The following is a 17,424-nucleotide window of genomic DNA, read 5'->3' on the forward strand; positions in this document are numbered from 1 at the left end:
AAATACAAACATGTAGGGAAAAAACCCTAGAAGGCCTATGGTAGTAATGGAATCTTCTAGTGTAATATGCAATTTTGTTTGTTTCTGTTCTTCCAAACTACTTCAATCTGTATTACATTTACTTTTATAACAAAACCAATCATTTTAATAACACAATAGATGAGATTGTACTACATGGATCAGCTATGCATGAAAATTAATACAGACATCCATGGTTCATTAGTTGGAAAACAGAATTTAAAAATACACAACAGACATCCTATGCTAAGAAAAATACGGGTTGTGATAAAAAAAAAAATGGTGCACCATGCAATTATTTTAGCTGATCTCATTCTAGTCTGTGATATCATATCGCAATAATTATAGGACTTTAATCATTTTTATCAGTTGAAAACTTGTTCTGATTTCAGCACTCTTGCAACACTATTTGAAGATATTTGTAAGATCATACAGGGTAAAGTTACCCCTGTCTTGTTACTGTAAGCCAAAAGCACAGGCTACTGGGTCCTGACTTCCATGACTTGAAAGGTATTTTTATTGTTTTTATTGTGCAAAGGAATCAGGATGGAATGCTGAATTAGTCTTGATTTATGAATTATTTGGTTAGATCAATTAGAATTCAAAAATTTACATCAGAAAATATTACTGGAAAATAATAAACAGAAGCTAAAATAGATTTTAAAATGTTCTTCTAAAATTAACAACACAAGAAACAACAGGTGAAAAACAGGAGAAAGCGGAAAACTTGTGTACTATTGGTGGGAATGCAAACTGGTGCAGCCACTCTGGAGAACAGTTTGGAGTGCCTCAAAATGTTAAAAAATAGCACTACCCTATGACCCAGCTATTGCACTACTAGGTTTTTACCCAAAGGATACAAAAATACTGATTTGAAGGGATATATGCACCCTGATATTGATAACAGCATTATCAACAATAGCCAAACTACGGAGCAAGCCCAAGTGTCCATTGCCTGATGAACAGATAAAGAAGATGTGGGATATATAGACAATGGAATATCATTCAGCCATCAAAAAATGAAATCTTGCCATTTACAACTATGTGGATGGAGTTAGAGTGTATTATGGTAAGTGAAATAAGTCAGAGAAAGTCAAATGCAATATGATTTCAGTCCTATGTGGAATTTAAGAAAGAAAACAGATGAACAACGGGAAGGNCAGTCCTATGTGGAATTTAAGAAAGAAAACAGATGAACAACGGGAAGGGGGATAAGAAAAAAAAGGAGAGAGGGAAACAAGCCATAAGTGACTCTTAATGACAGAGATCAAACTGAGGGTTGATGGAGAGAGGTGGGGGATGGACTAGATGGGTGATGGGTATTAAGGAGGGCACTTGTTTTGATGAACACGGGGTGATGTATGTAAGTGATGAATCACCAAATTTTACTTCAGAAACCAATATTGCACTATATGGTAACTAACAATATTTAAGTTTAAAAAAATGTTCTTCTTCACCATTATAATTTTCAGTTTATTAGCAAAATAATTATGTTGTGAGGAGTCTATGCTTTGAAAATAAATATATCCACAAATTCTTATTTTGTTTTTGGGTATTTAATCTGATCTGTATGCCATCATTTCAAAATATTTGTACTGGATATTGATTGCTTGTTTGGAATTCGAATTGTTAGAAAGAATGCTGGAATGAAATTTCTTGATTCTGGGGCGCCTGGGTGGCTCTGTCAGCTAAGTGTCAGACTCTTGGTTTTGGCTCAGGTCATGATCTTAGGGTCCTCAGATGGAGCCCCATGCCAGTCTCTGTGCTCAGGGGAGTCCGCTTGAGATTCTCTCTCCCCCTCCCCCGCCCCTCCCCATGCATGCTCTCTCTCTATCTCAAATAAATAAATAAATAAATAAATTTTAAAGAAAAGAAAAGAAACGTCTTGATTCTAAGAAAAACATTTTTTTTTTCTTTAATAGAAGCAGAATGGATCTAAGGCTCTCTTTCATTTTCTAAGATTTTATCCTCAGGACTCTAGAAAATAAATATGGGAATTAACATATGACCTATGATCATTTGAGCTTCAAATAATGATTCAACTTGTGTGGATTTCAATAACAAAAGGAATTTGTTTTAAGGGTATAGGTGTTAGAATTTGGCTAGAATAAAAGGATTGAAATATTCGTGAGAATCTAGATGTTTCTCTCATTTTACCTTTTGCCTGTGTTTCTTTTTCTTCCTGCATGACTCTTCATCCACTGCGTTCTCCTTGTTCACTGGCAATCTGATTTTTCTTTGTTTGATGTTTATATGACAGACAAACTTGGTTACCAAGAGGGACAGTATTTACATGTCCTCAGTTTCATCCACCCAGAAAGATATTGATCCAGAATCCAAGGTACACATTCAGATTATCTCAGTTCAGCTCATATCACTTCTGTCCTGAACAGCTGTAGAGGACTTGGGGTCATGACAAGGGCTACCTGCTTCTGATATTAAACATGGATCAAGGAAGATCAGCGGTCACAAGATATGGTGTGTAACAAAGGAATGGTTTGTACAAACAAATTAAAACCAAAAACAAAATAAATAATATGTGTTACCTCAAATAGCATGCAATCTTAAAAAAAAAAAAAAGCCTTTTAAATCTTTGAAAACTCCAAAACAAAAATGTAAGTTAAAAACCACGATTGCCTCCTGTAAGTACATCCATATATATTATTTATTAGGTGAAGAAATAGCCTGTTTTTCCATATAATTTACTGAGGAATTTCATGAATGTCTTTGCAGATTCCTTAAAAATGATGGTCTAGCTTTTGTCACCTGACTTTCTGGTATAATGGATAATGCAACTACATTTCTGGGAGTGCAAACTTTTTTTGCATTTCTGTGCCAAATCTCATTTGTTAATAATATGTATTTATTTTAATAAAGTAAATAGATTTGCTACTGTTTTACTCAGGTTTCTGTAATAATGTGTGCAAGTAAGTTTGCTGTTTCTTTATCTCAAACAAGGAAGATGATTGTATTTTCGGAAGAATTTCACTGGAATATTGGACTCCAAGTGAAGTCAGTTTTAGTTGTCACCCTATCTAATAGCATTTGTCTTAAAACAGCTCCTTTTCTGCCACATTTTTTTCACTATGCTTTCAAGGTACCACTTTCACTTATTTTTGCTCCTGTTTAACAGGTCACTAGATCCGATCTCTTGTTAACCCCCGTTTCTTCTTAACCTCCATCTCTTGTTAACTCACGTTAGACATAGGATTTGGTCCCTGGGTTCTCATGTGTCTCTCCACCCTTCTTTGGTAAACTCATCCAGGTCTTTGGTTTCAACTCATTTAGTTGTTGAAAATTCCATAATTTGTGTGTCCAGCCTGGTCCTTCCTCATGAACTGTCCATTGCATGTAAGATATCCACTAGTATATGAAGACAGTGTTTTCTACTTTCTTTAAGGCAACTGCATTTCCCTGATGATTAATGATGCTGGGTATCTTTTCAAATACCTGTCGGGCATTTGTGTATCTTTGTGGGGTCAATGTCTATTCAATTACTTTGCCTATTTTTTAATTGAGTTATTTTCTTTTTTCCTTGCTCTTGAGTTGTAGGAGTTCTTTACATGATTTGAATATTAACCCCTTATTAGATGTACGGTTTGGACAATTTTCTCTCATTCTGTTGGTTGTCTCTTCACTCTGTTAATTGTTGCCTGTGTTGTGCAGATGCTTTTCAGTTTGATGCAATCCTGTTTATCTATTTTTGCTTTTATTACCTGCGCTTTTGGTCTCATAGCCAAAAAAATCATTGTCCTGACCAATGTCAAGGAGCTTTTTTTCCAGGGGACCTGGGTAGCTCAGTTGGTTAAGCGACTGACTCTTGATCTCAGCTCAGGTCTTGATCTGAGGGTCATGAGTTCAAGCTTCATGTTAAAATAAGGAAGTTTTTTTCCTATGTTGTCCTTTAGTAGTTTCACGCTTTAATCCAACAGGAATGTCTCAGATATCTGTTTCTTGTATTATTCCATCGATTAGAACTCTCAGACAATCATAAGTAACAATGAAAAGTATGGGGAATATTGACATCCTCCTAGCATGCTACAGACAAGGAAATAGAGTACAGACAAGTGAATTATTTTTTGATGACCACCCTGTCTTTTTGTCATCAGCCAAGAATGAACTCTTGCTTGCTTATTTAGCTTCAAACTAAGCTAACTGTAATGCACCTTTTTTTCCTTTTTTATAAAGTATTTCTTGACCATGAAAATCATGAGAATTCCTGTTTCAGTTTCAAGAAAGAGTAAAGGAGCTTTTAGTAAAATTATATGACAGTTTTGTATTTTCATATGATCATTACCTTCCAGGCAAGTATAATTCCTCTCACAGTTGATTTTTACATTACCTCCATTTATTTGGTTTTAACTCCTATTTTAAGATGAGATAAATGGTATCAAACATGAATCACTTATGCAAGTAAATATTATAATCCTATTTCAATTCTACCTTTGAAATTTTATTTCAGATAAAAAAATAAATTATTATTTTTCAGGGAGCAATTATCCACATGAATGGCTTCTCTATCCCCAGCGAGCCTGCCTTACACCATACGAGGAGGAAAATGAGCAAACTCACCATTTGGGCCAATGAGGCTTATCTACAAATATCACACCTACTGATGATTAAGTTGTGGTTTTGATCTCATTGTTTCTTCACGTGTCCAATAAGACAACAAAGCCTATTTTATTTTTGAGACATTAAAATATTATTAAGACACTAAAATCTATTTTACTTATAAGATAATAAAATATATTTTCACTATATTTTAAAGTTTAAATAAAAGTAAGTAAATTGAATAGAAGTCAATAAAACTAAGTAAGAGTATCGGCATAGTGGCTGGCAAATATTAGACTTCCAATAAATTGTAATCCCTTTACTTCCTTTCTTTTGAAACTTACCCAAGATTGTTGAAAGAAGAAAATGGGTTTTCAGTCATTCTATATCTTGAAAGGTAATAGATATTTAAGATTTCTACTTGCATGGAAGTTTCTGAAGATGAAGAACTTAACCAACTTATGTTTTCAGTTTGTATTTGTAGATCTAAGTAGTTTGGGAAGAATTAATTTTTAAAAAAGTTTTTAATCTCTGATTGAGGAATACAGATCACAATGAATAAGTATAGAGTAACTGGTCTTTACTATACTTCAAATCCCCAAAGCGTTGAATAATTACTGTCTCAGGGGAAAATGTGTAATTATTGAGTAAAAAATTGATTTGGTAGCAACTATATGAGCCCCTTTTTTTTAATAACATAGGAGTCGCGTTTGAAAAATGTACGCTATATTATTCAGTTCCAGGAAAAATGTCTTTGTTTTCCTTTTTATTGAAGTATAGATGACATACAATTTTATATTAGTTTCTGGTTTACAACATAGTCATTTGACAATTCTGTGCATTACGCATTGCTCACCACCATATGTATAGTTAATGCCACCATACAGAGGTATTACAATATTACTGGCTTTATTCCCTGTGCAGTACTTTCCATCCCCCATGACTTATTTATTTTATAACTAGAAGTTTATACCTCTTAATCCCCTTTACCTATTTTTGCCTCTGGTGCAGCCACTATAGAAAACAGCATGGACGTTCCTCAAAAAATTAAAAATAGAAATACCACATGATCCAGTAATTTACTGCTAGGTATTTACCCAAAGAAAATAAAAGCACTAATTCAAAAAGATGTATGAACCCTTAGGTTTATGGCAACATTATTTACAATAGTCAAGATATGGAAAGAACCTGAGCGTCCATAGATGAATGGATAAAGATGTCTATGTATGTGTATGTGCGTGTGTGTGTGTGTATAATGGAATTTTACTCAGAAAAAATGTTTTAAACAACTGTATGAAAACATTTAGCTAAAAAGCATGTTAAATTTATTGCTAGAACTCTTGTGTTGAATGTTACGTGAATGACTTAGCATAAATTCTGGTAAGGAGATTTTAGTAAAGAGAAGCCGTGAATGAGTTTGTAACTTGCCACACTGTGCTGGAAATTATGGAGTGTACAAATTACTGTAGTAAAACCAAAATTACTTTTCATAAAATTATAAACATCTTTAAATAGATTCTATTAATTAGTTAAATCAAACAAACAGTTAGATACATGAAGCTGTTTTTTAAATTTTAATCATATATTCTATTTGACTAAATTAGCTATCAAATTAAGTTAAAAATGGATCGTTAGGAATTCTGTGGAGATGCTGCATACCCTTGCTAACTTGTTTTCGAAACCCTGAGCTGTATGGTTGCTTGCCATGGAGTACCCTTGAAAAGGCTCGTATGAAGACCCCAGCAAGGTAATGAACCCCACTAATGGTTTGGCCTCAGTAGATTCCTAGTATAACTCTGTAGCAAATATGGGATTATTTTTACATTGGTATTTAAAAGTTGCTTCCAGCATGTAAAGATTTCCCTGACAGAGTATTTAGCATAGTATTTACTGCCACTCAAAGACGATTAATTGTTTACTTCTCAGTTTATCACCAGTCAAGGAACGTAGAAATGGTTTCCAAATATTTGACATCTACTAACTTTCTTAATAAAATCAATACATAAACTTGAGCGTTTGAGTAAAAAATAGTTTAGTTGTTTGAAATTGCAAAAATATTCCTATCTAATCATTACAAATGTTTGTTTTCAGTTAAGACATTTTCTTTTTTCTCTTTCTGACTGGGATAGGAGGATGATTTGGAATTCTCATTTTTAAAGAAAAAAATGGGCACCATTCTACAGTAAAATCAAACCAATGGAACAGCTCTGTGGTTTAATCTGATAATGAGGAAGAACAAGTCAATCTGATAAAACTTATAAGGTGGAAAAGAGAATATTTGAGATGATTTGGTGATAAAGAATACTCTGTGTCATTTAGAATGTTTTGTGAAAAACAAAATCAGTTTTCAATTATGAACTGTGCATGTTTGAATGTGTGTACAAAGCTTTATAGAAGGATATGAAGATTTTAAGTTTCAGAAAATAAGGCACTTACAAATATGAATGCTTATTCTATTCCATTAAATTAAGAAGTATGTATTTTTGAAGCCCTGGGGTCCACAATCCAAGAAGGAGTTATGCCAGTTGAAGCCTGAAGACTGAGATTTATGCTTTCACCTTGGGGTCAGGTGAAGGGATATGAAAACGGTGGCTATAGCAGAGTAATGTTGGAATTGCTCCTCAAAAATAGCAAATACCAATCCGTCATGATGACGCCCACCACAAGAAATCAGGAAATTGGGGCATCTTGGTGGCTCAGTCGGTTAAGCGTCTGCCTTCAGCTCAGGTCCTGATCTCAGGGTCTTGGATCAAGCCCTGCATCGGGCTTCCTGCTCAGTGGGGAGCCTGCTTCTCCCTCTCTCTCTGCTCCTCCCCCCACTAGTGCAGGAGCATGCTCTCTCTCTCAAATAAATAAATAAATAAATAAAAATAAATAAAATCTTTAAAAAAAAAAAAAGAAAGAAAAAAATCAGGAAATAAGAGCACGGGGCACAAACCCCTGGCATCTCAAGACTTGGATGGTATCAGTATGTCTTCCGGAGGAAAGACAGCGGGCAACGTGTTACATGATGGATGTGAGAAGAAGAGAACCCCAAAACCGCCACCAGGAATGCACTGGAACATGGGCAGGACAATTTGACAAAAATCTACTGAAACTCTACATATTTTTTTGCATACGCTGAATTGTGGATAATTAGCATGGATCCATGATTTAAGACGATGTGACAGGAGCAATCTGATGTCTATGAAATCTGCAAAATCCCTTCTACAACAGGCCGACATTGAGGAGAGACCATTCGAAAGAGAATCTAAATTTATCCGAAGAGGACGACAGGGGCAAGAGCAAGAGTTAGGTATGTTTAAACTGAAGAAAGAAAACTACTAGGAGATTTCAAATGGTAAGGGACCATACCTTAAAGAATTGATGGAAATTACAGGGAGCACTTTAGAGCCACGGGCCTAGAAAAAGTCTTCGAATCCGCCCCTACTTCCTCAAATGCCACAAAACTAATTTAATGTAAAGAAAGAAAAAATAGTGCAACACAAATTATCACAATTAAATCCCATACTCTTATTTTTTTAAAAGATATATTGAAATAGAATATTGACCTTATGGAAAATAGAAGCACCCAAAAAGTCATGGCAAAGAACAAATGGAAACAAGTTACATGTTTCCAAGCACGCAAAAATAAATTAAGAAAGTGATAGAAGACATAAAACAATAGCATAATTGTAAAATAGAAAAATTCAGAAATGAGGTGATGACACATAGAAAAACATGTGAAATAAATGAATAACAATATTAACCTAGGCACACAGATAATTTCTTTAGACAGAATAAGCAAAGGGAGAAAAACTTAAAAAAGAAATAAAGAACTAAAAAGGAACCAAGAAAAAGTGACTAGTACGGAATGTGTGTAAAGACTGTCCAATAGATTTATAAAAGATGACCTCAAACCAAAACCAAAGCAATGAAACCAAGTTGAGAAATTTTAAAATTACTTGAAAGCAGTATATTCTGTCAGCAAAACCCACTCAGCCGTAAGTCACGTACCTCACCAAAACTACCTGTATCTCATACACTATTATAAAAATGTGTATCTTAAAATTCAGGAAAGAATTTTAGTTGTTTAATTATTTTATTTTTTTCAGATATTTTAGTTTATTATAGTTGATATGTAGGGCCTTTTCCTCAAGCAGAATCCTGTGGAATCCTTTTTGCTTCCCAATATCCTTAACTCTTCCATGAAATTTGTTGCCAAATACTGGGTCTTCTTTTACCATAATTCTGGCATTTGATTTTTTTCCCCCCAAACAAATCTGTATCCTTCCAGCACACTCCAGCCTCTGGGGGATCATTCACTCACTAAGTGCAGCATTGAGTTTCCCTCTGTGTTGGTCACAGTGCAGGGAGGAAACAGCATCCCAACCTTTGTGAGTCTCTTGCCTATGGCTGATGTGCTCTCATTTTTAACTCACTCTACAATTATTTGTGTCTTTCCAGATTATGATTTCCTCAGATGTGTCTGAGATAGCCAGCTACTGGCAGCCGAAACAGCTTCTACTTGGAACATTCTGCACGAAGAGAAAGAGCCCAGGTTCTGGCTTCAAAAACACTCCAGCTTAAACCTCATCTCTGGCTTATACTAAACATAGAACTTAAGTAAAGAACTTAATCTTTCTAAGCCTCATTTCCTCAGCTGTAAGAGGGCTTTAATGATATTTTACTCCATGGTTTATTGTGGGGATTAATGGGCCAGCATATGAAAGTGCTTTGTAACCTGCAAGTGCCCCACAGGTTTAAGGTTACAGGACCACTGAAAACATCCACATCACATTCAGTGTGTCTGGTATGGAGTTCATCTAACAGTCATTCAGAAAGCATTTACGAGATGCCTGTGAGCCACAGGGCCAGGGCTGGCTGCTGCACCTCCATCTAACTACCCCAGGGGGTCTCCCATCCTGAGGCTCAGGAGCTCATGCAGAGTGCTTCATCCGCCCATCACCCATCGATGCATTTGCAAAATCTCAGTGTCACTTGAAATCATTTCTTCTTCCTAATTTCCAACAGCCAGTCAGTGTCCTTCTGGCTTTCTGCTGTTTTCTTTCTAAAGTTTCTGAATCTTTCCCATCATTTCCTTTCTTATACCTATCTCTATTTAAGGAAACCAAAACTATATAACTTAAGCATTGTGCAGTTATATTTGAAAATTGCCCTATTGTGTTCAAAATTAAATGAACATAGTTTAAGTATGTATCTTCACCAAAAAGATGCTAGCAGTGGTAGAGTGACTTACTTCAACATATTTATGGGAAGTAGGCATGGAACAACAGTACAGTGCCTTTATTGTCAAAGGTCTATGGCAAAATGAGATAGCTAGGAAATTTATATATATGTATATATGTAAATAAATCTATTTATGCTTATTTATATATTAACTGTGCATATATAAATACATATTTCTATATATTTGTGTATATTAAATATATATTGCCTATAAGTTATATATTAATATATAATAAATAATATATTATATATAAATATATAATAAATCTATATGTTTTATGTATTAAGTTTACAAATATATAATACAGATATAATAAATAATAAATTTATATATTTATATATTTTATGTTTTATATATTCATGTGCCCAGAGCTTTTATTTATATATATATTTGAATATATATTTTTATATATATGTTTATATATTTTGGGAAAGAGTCCCCATAGAACCTGTCAGAGAAGGAGTCCTGCTAGAATGGTTCCCAGGGCATCTTCATTCTCTCTGTAGATCAGAGTCTGGAGTTAATAGGAGTGATAGAATTACAATAATAATAAAAATAACAATAAACGGTAGCAACAAGATTAACCTATAGTTTTTCCTTTAACACAACAAAGATGTCTGAGTTCCCTCTAACTGAAGTGTGGAACTTAGCCTGTCTCAAGCCAACTTGGAAGGTCATAGTCCGGGTGGCTCAGTCATTAAGTGTCTGCCTTTGGCTCAGAGTCTGATCCCAGGGTCCTGGGATTGAGCCCCGCATCACGTGGAGCTCCCTGCTCAGCGGGGAGTCTACTTCTCCCTTTCCCACTCCCCCTGCTTGTGTTCCTTCTCTCACTGTCTCTCTCTCTCTATCGGATAAGTAAATAAAAAATCTTGGAAAGGAAAAGAAAGGTCATAGTCTAGGAAAAGGTAAATTAATCAGACTGACCCCAGGGAAAAATAGAAAAAATGGTCAAGAACTATACCCAGGTAAGTATCAGGCCTAGATAATTTCACAGCATATCTATCAATTATTTAAGAAAGACAATAAAATGGAATTCATTTACTATAGAGAATGAAATATCTAGGAGTAAATGTAACAAGAAATGTGCAATATTTACATAAAGAAACTTTAAAATACTACTTTTCCTGTCATGGAGCATGGGGACGGAGAGAAAATTGAAAAAGGAATTTCAGTCTTTAAAAATGAAGTTAAGATTACATTAACATCAAAAATTGGTCAAACACTTACTGAATGGGTTGATATATTTTTCTGAAGCCAGATCTTCCCATTATCTAGGTGATGGCAAGGCAATTTTGGATCTTCATGTGGGAATCTCATTGTAGAGGGCAATGGAAACAATCTCTCCCATGATCCAGTAAGTTTAAATCTCTCAACAGGGAAAAACAGCAGCAGAATGGAGAGAGAATCATCTCTTTAGATTCCAAAACAACAAGAACTTTGGAGAAGTCAACAAAATACACACATACAAAGCCCTCAGACAGCTCTGGTCAGAAAAGTTAAAGACACTGGAAACTTCTCTGGAACAAACCAATGGATCTACCACAGTGACTAAGGTCAGCAAGGAAATTTCTAATACTCATGCTTCATTTGAATCTATAGCCAAAGAAAATTTACTTTTAGGGGAAGATGTTGACTTCGTTGACTTGGAAGAAGTTTCTTCTCAAACTGATAGTGAAACAGACAAAAGGGACTCTTCAAAAGATTGCCATTCTCTTGACCCAGAAGAGCTAAGGAAAGCTAAGTCATAAACAATAGTTCTGCTACAGAAATGCAGGTGCAGTTAGCTCTGAAATTTTCAGGGCTGAACTAAAGGAAGCCTGAGATTTAGAGACCTGTAAGAAGCAAGATATAATGCTAGACATGGACAAGCAGTCTGGTCCAGAAAGCCACATAGAAAACACATGGAATGTATGTGGAGATCTAGATAAAGTTAAACACATTGAATATTGCCTTAAGAAGAACAAAGTAGGGTCACAGTTATCTGAAAAGTTACAGGAGGCAGAATTAAATGATGGCAAAAGTATGGAGCCGGTGGGAATACACATCACCCTTAGTAATTCTCTTCCCCAGGTAGGTGATCCCTCAACTGAAGACAGTAAAGAGCCAGATAAAACCTGGGTGAGGCTCCCTCCCACTGCAACTGGCCTCTTCTATAGAAGCATATAGGAATAAAGAGTCTCCAGACAATTCTTCAGAATCTGCTCTGGACAAAAAACATCACGGGACATAAATGGATAATAAGTTTGAAATTCAGTTATGTGCCATTGAAGACACTGTTCTTCAAAAGAAGAGAAAAACAAGACTCCACCCATGTTTCTGTGCATTAAAGTAGGAAAAGCAATGAGAAAATTCTTTGCGACTCACACTGTAGCCATAGGGCAGCAGTACAGCAAAGGAAGAAGCAGCCAGTGTACTGGTTGGCTGTTCCTCTGGAGAGCCTGTGTTAGCAGTTATCTGATATATAACAAGAAGATATCCTGTGCCCTGCCTCCAGAAGAAGTGTGTAGTCTTGGGCTGCTCTGCTCTGGTCATTGGAATAATGAGCCACAGAATCAAGCAGTGAGGAATGAGAATTCCTAGAAATAGTATGCTCTGGACTGAGATTCTTCATCTATTTGAAACATAATTTCTTAATTTGAAAAATAAGTCATTGTGTTAAGTGACTGGATCGTGTGTGAACAAATTGATGCATATATTAATGAATGCATTTACCCTGGCATGCACTGGACTAGTTCTAGATAAGTGACTGGGACTCTACCCTGAGAAGGTTATGAAATCTGATGAAACAGTTTCTAGCACTTTCTAGAGACTTAATATGATTGTATTCCATAGATTTGGATACTGCTTTATGTAAAAAATACAATCATCTTCTTTTTCTTAATACTAAGAGATTATTTCCTTATTTAGAAAGAACCAATAATCCTGTTCAAATTAAATCTTCCCTTTTTTTTCTAATGAAAAAAACCTCAAAAACATAGCACAAAAAAATCACAGTTGAATCATTCTTTTGAATATCAATTTAAAATATCTCAAATAAAATATTAGGAAACAGAATCCCAACTCCAACATGGCATTGATACATCATGACCCAGTAGTATTTAAGGTATAATGTCAAGATGTTTTGGTGTTAGAATATTTTATTCATTATATTAATAAATGAGAGTAAAAAAAAAAAACTCACAATCCTCTCATTGTATATGCAATAGGCAGCTTAAAATGCATAATCCATTCTTTATAAAAATTCTTAATTAAATGAGAATAGATAATTACTTTCATAATAGATAAAATGAATTCCTATCTCTTTAATGGATAAAGTAAAAGTTCCTATATTAACATTCTCTTAATGTTCTGAAAGTGTATGAAACCTTAGAGGAAGTATTATCTGTAAAGTAAGAATTATAACAAGAGTACTTTCTTCTTCTTATTATTATTAAACATTGTTCTGATATACAGTTTAATCCAGTTAGATAAGAATAGAAATGAAAGATAAAAATCTTAATGGAGACTTCAGCTTTTAGGAAAGTGGAGTAAAGTTACTTTTTCTAATTCCTTCTGCAAAGTACAACAAGAAACCCTGGACATTACACATAAAATAAACATAAAGAGACTCTGAAAGGTGGAGAGAAGGAGGTAGACCAACTAGACATGTTGACACCCAAGGAAATATGTGGTGGTGAGTTCTTTGGGTTTTCTTTTTGCCTGCTATTTCTCAGGCTTGGAGCTGAAAGAGATGTCGACCTAGAAACACAATGTGTGCAGACAGAAAAAGCCCCAACCAAAGCTTGCTCCTTCTATCCCAAGGACCAGAGAGAAGTTTAACAAGACAGATTAGTTTAGCCAATAACTACTCTTCCGCCAGCCAAATGCCACAGATAATATTGTGGTTTCCTCTCCAAACACAGCAGCAAAAGTTGAGTGAGGAGCCTGGAGTTCCACTGTCATACAGTGCCCTGATAACCTGACCAGGGGGTGTGACAGCAGACCTAGTTAATGGTAAAGTTTACTATACAGCTGCAGGATTAAGGTCGTGTGGTACTGCCTAAGGGATAGATAGACATGTCGATCCAGAACCAAAATAGCAAAAGGACGAAGAGACTTACACTCTTCTTCCCACCTGATTTTTTTACAAAGTTAAAACCAATTCAATGGAGATAAAATAATCTTTCCAACATATGGTGCTAGAGCAATTGGACATCTGTAGGCAAAAAGAAAAAAAAAAAAAGCAAACCCTGACCTAAGCCTTGCACCTTACACAGAAATTATCTCAAACTGGAATATGGAATTAAATTCAAAACTAAAACTTGTTTTATAAAATAAGAGAAACTCTCTGTGATGTGGAGCTAGGTAAAGACTTCTTAAACTTGGCAGGATGAAAACACAAACTATAGAGTGGGAGAAATATTTGCAAACCACTTACCTAATAAAGAACAAGTATGTGGAATACAAAAAAGAACTCTTAAAACTCAACAGTAAAAAGGCAAACAATCCAGTTAGAACAACGCAAGAGTCATGAAGAGACATTGCACTGAAGAAGATACATAGATTGCAAATGAGCACGCGAGGAGAAATGTTTAACATCACTTGTTGTGAGGGAAATGTGAATTAGAACTTCAAGGAGATATCACCACACACCTATTTGAATGGCTCAAGAAAAAAAAAAAAGAAATGTGACCTTACCAAATGCTGATGTGGATGGAGAAGAACTGAATTGCTCATACATTACTAGCGGAAATGGAAAATGACACAGCGACTCTGGAAAATAGTATGTCTGCTATTTAAAATGCTGAATATACAACTTTGCAATTACGCTTCTAGGCATTTACCCCAGAGAAACGAAGATAAAGACCTGTACACAAATGTTCATTGAAATTTTATCTGTAATAATCATAAACTAAAATCAATCCAGATGTCCTGAAATGGGTGAATGATTAAACAAACTGGCATTTCCAAACAATGTAATCCTACTCAACATTATAAGGAATATTTATTGGTACACACACCAACTTGGATGGTTCTCCAGAGCATTATGCTGAGTGAAAAAGCCAATTACAAAAGGCTTTTTACTCTTTGATTCTATTTACATAATACTCCCAAAATGACAAAAATATAAAAATGGAGAAAAGATTAGTGTCTGAGTGGGGTTAAGGAGAGAGAAGAGGTAAGAGACAAGTGGGCGTGTCTATAAAAGGGGACCTGGGGGATCCTGGTGTGATGGAAATCTTGTGTAGTTTGACTGTATCAATGTCCATATCCTGGTTGTGACATTGTGTTGTGTTTTTGAAAGATGACGCCATGTGGAGAAACTAGGTAAAGGGTACACAGGATCTCTCTGTCTCTCTGCATTATTTTTTTTAATGTTTTTTTATTATGTTATGTTAGTCACCATACAGTACATTCCTTGTTTTTTGATGTAAAGTTCAATGATTCATTAGTTGCGTATAACACCCAGTATACAATGCAATACGTGCCCTCCTTACTACCCATCACCAGCCTATCCCATTCCCCCACCCCCTCCCCTCTGAAGCCCTCAGTTTGTTTCTCATAGTCCATAGTCTCTCATGCTTCATTCCCCCTTCTGATTACCCCCCCTTCTTTATCCCTTTCTTCCCCTACCGATCTTCCTAGTTCTTATGTTCCATAGATGAGAGAAATCATATGATAATTGTCTTTCTCTGTTGACTTATTTCACTTAGCATTATCTCCTCCAGTGCCGTCCATGTTGCCAGCAAATGTTGAGAACTCGTTCCTTCTGATAGCTGAGTAATATTCCATTGTATATATGGACCACAGCTTCTTAATCCCTTCAACAGATCTCTGCATTATTTTTTACAGCTGTGTGTGAATCTACATTTATATCCCCAAGAAAAATTTTTAAAAGTCTGTTAAAAAGAACAACTTATGAGGGTGCCTGGGTAGTTGGGTTGGTTAAGCGTCTGCCTTCAGCTCAGGTCATGATCTCAGGGTCCTGGAATCTAGCCCCACATCGGGCTCCCTGCTCAGCTGGGAATCTGCTTCTCCCTCTCCCTCTGCCCTTTACCCTGGTTGTGCTCTCTCTCTCTTACTCTCTCTTTCTCAAATAAGTAAATAAAATCTTTTTTAAAATGTATGATTATTTTAAGACATTATGTTTTGCCTAGAAAACTACGATAAACAAGAAAAGACAAAAATGAAACTCAGAATAAAATACAATTCATTTTATTGGCTGGATAAAAATTTATGTATCTTCTATGTAGACAAACAACAGGAAGATAGAAGATGAAGTCGATATAATTAAATAATAGGCATCACGTCTAGAAACTAAAAAAACACCACTACTGAGGGACACAAAAGAGTCATAGTTAAAATGTATATACTTGAAAATGAAGACTCAGTAGATCTTAAAAACTATTGCTTTTCTCTAAGTCAAGCTCTATGTTTTATGTAATTTCAATGAAACTGTCATTTGAAATCATTCTGAAAATACTAACATGATTTTGGAGTCCTAGGAGAAAATATGTAAGGATACTTCTCAAGATAAAGAAGAGGAGAAGAAAATGGATCTGATTAATATTGAAGTGATGAGTAGAGAGTGTTAGTGATATTTATTTATTTATTTATTTAAATTTTTATTTATTTTTTAATTCCTGTATAGTAAACATAGTGTTATATTAGTTTCAGGTGTACAATATGGGCATTCAACAATTCTGTACATTACTCAGTGCTCATCACAAGAAGTGTATTCTTAATCCCCTTCACCTTGATTGCCTATTTCCCCCACCCAGCTCCCCTCTGGTTACCACCAGTTTGTTCTCCATATTTGAGTCTGTTTCTCTGTTTTCTCTTTTTTTCTTCATTTTGTTTTGTTTTGTTTTCTCTTAAATTCTACATAGAGTGAAATCACAAGGTATTTGTCTTTCTCTGACTTATTTCACTTAGCATTATACCCTCCAGATCCATCATCCTTGCAAATATCAAGATTTCATTCTTTCTTATGCCTGAATGATATTTCATTGTGTGTGTGTGTGTATATATATATATACACACACATATATATTTCACATCTTCTATAGCCATATCTATGGATGGACACTTAGGTTGTTTCCATATCTTTCCTATTGTAAATAATACAGCAACAAACATAGGAGCACATATATCTTCTTGAATTAGTGTTTTCATTTTGCGAGGGGGAGTACCTAGTAGTGGAATTACTGGATCCTATGTAATGATATTTTTAATTTTTTTGAGGAAACTCCATAGTGTTTTCCACAATGGCTGTACCACTTTGCATTCTCACCAACAGTGCACAAGGGTTTCCTTGTCTCCATATCCTTGCCAGCGCTTGTTGTTTCTTGTGTTTTTTATTTTAGTCATTCTGACAGGCATGAGGTGTTGTCTCACGGTTTTGATTTGTGTTTCCCTGATGATGAGTGATGTTGAACATCGCTTCATGTGTCTGTTGACTACCTGTATGTTTTCCTTGGAGAAATGTCTGTTCATATCTTCTGCCTGAGATTTTTTTTAATTGGATTTTTTTATTGGATTGTTTATTCATTGTTTTCTTTATCTTTCTCCTTTCTTTTCTCTTTTTTTTTTGGGAGGGTGTTGAATTATATGAGTTCTTTATACATTTTGGGCACAATGGACAT

At 35.1% G+C, this 17,424-nt stretch overlaps 1 pseudogene; it reads left to right on the top strand.

Annotated features, from left to right (window-relative positions):
* Nucleotides 1-12,246, top strand: part of LOC105238327 — a 120,540-nt pseudogene extending 108,294 nt beyond the window's left edge.
* The last annotated feature ends 5,178 nt before the right edge of the window (nt 12,247-17,424 follow it).

Source organism: Ailuropoda melanoleuca, chromosome 7 (genome assembly GCF_002007445.2).
Source record: "Ailuropoda melanoleuca isolate Jingjing chromosome 7, ASM200744v2, whole genome shotgun sequence".
NCBI classification, from domain to species: domain Eukaryota; kingdom Metazoa; phylum Chordata; class Mammalia; order Carnivora; family Ursidae; genus Ailuropoda; species Ailuropoda melanoleuca.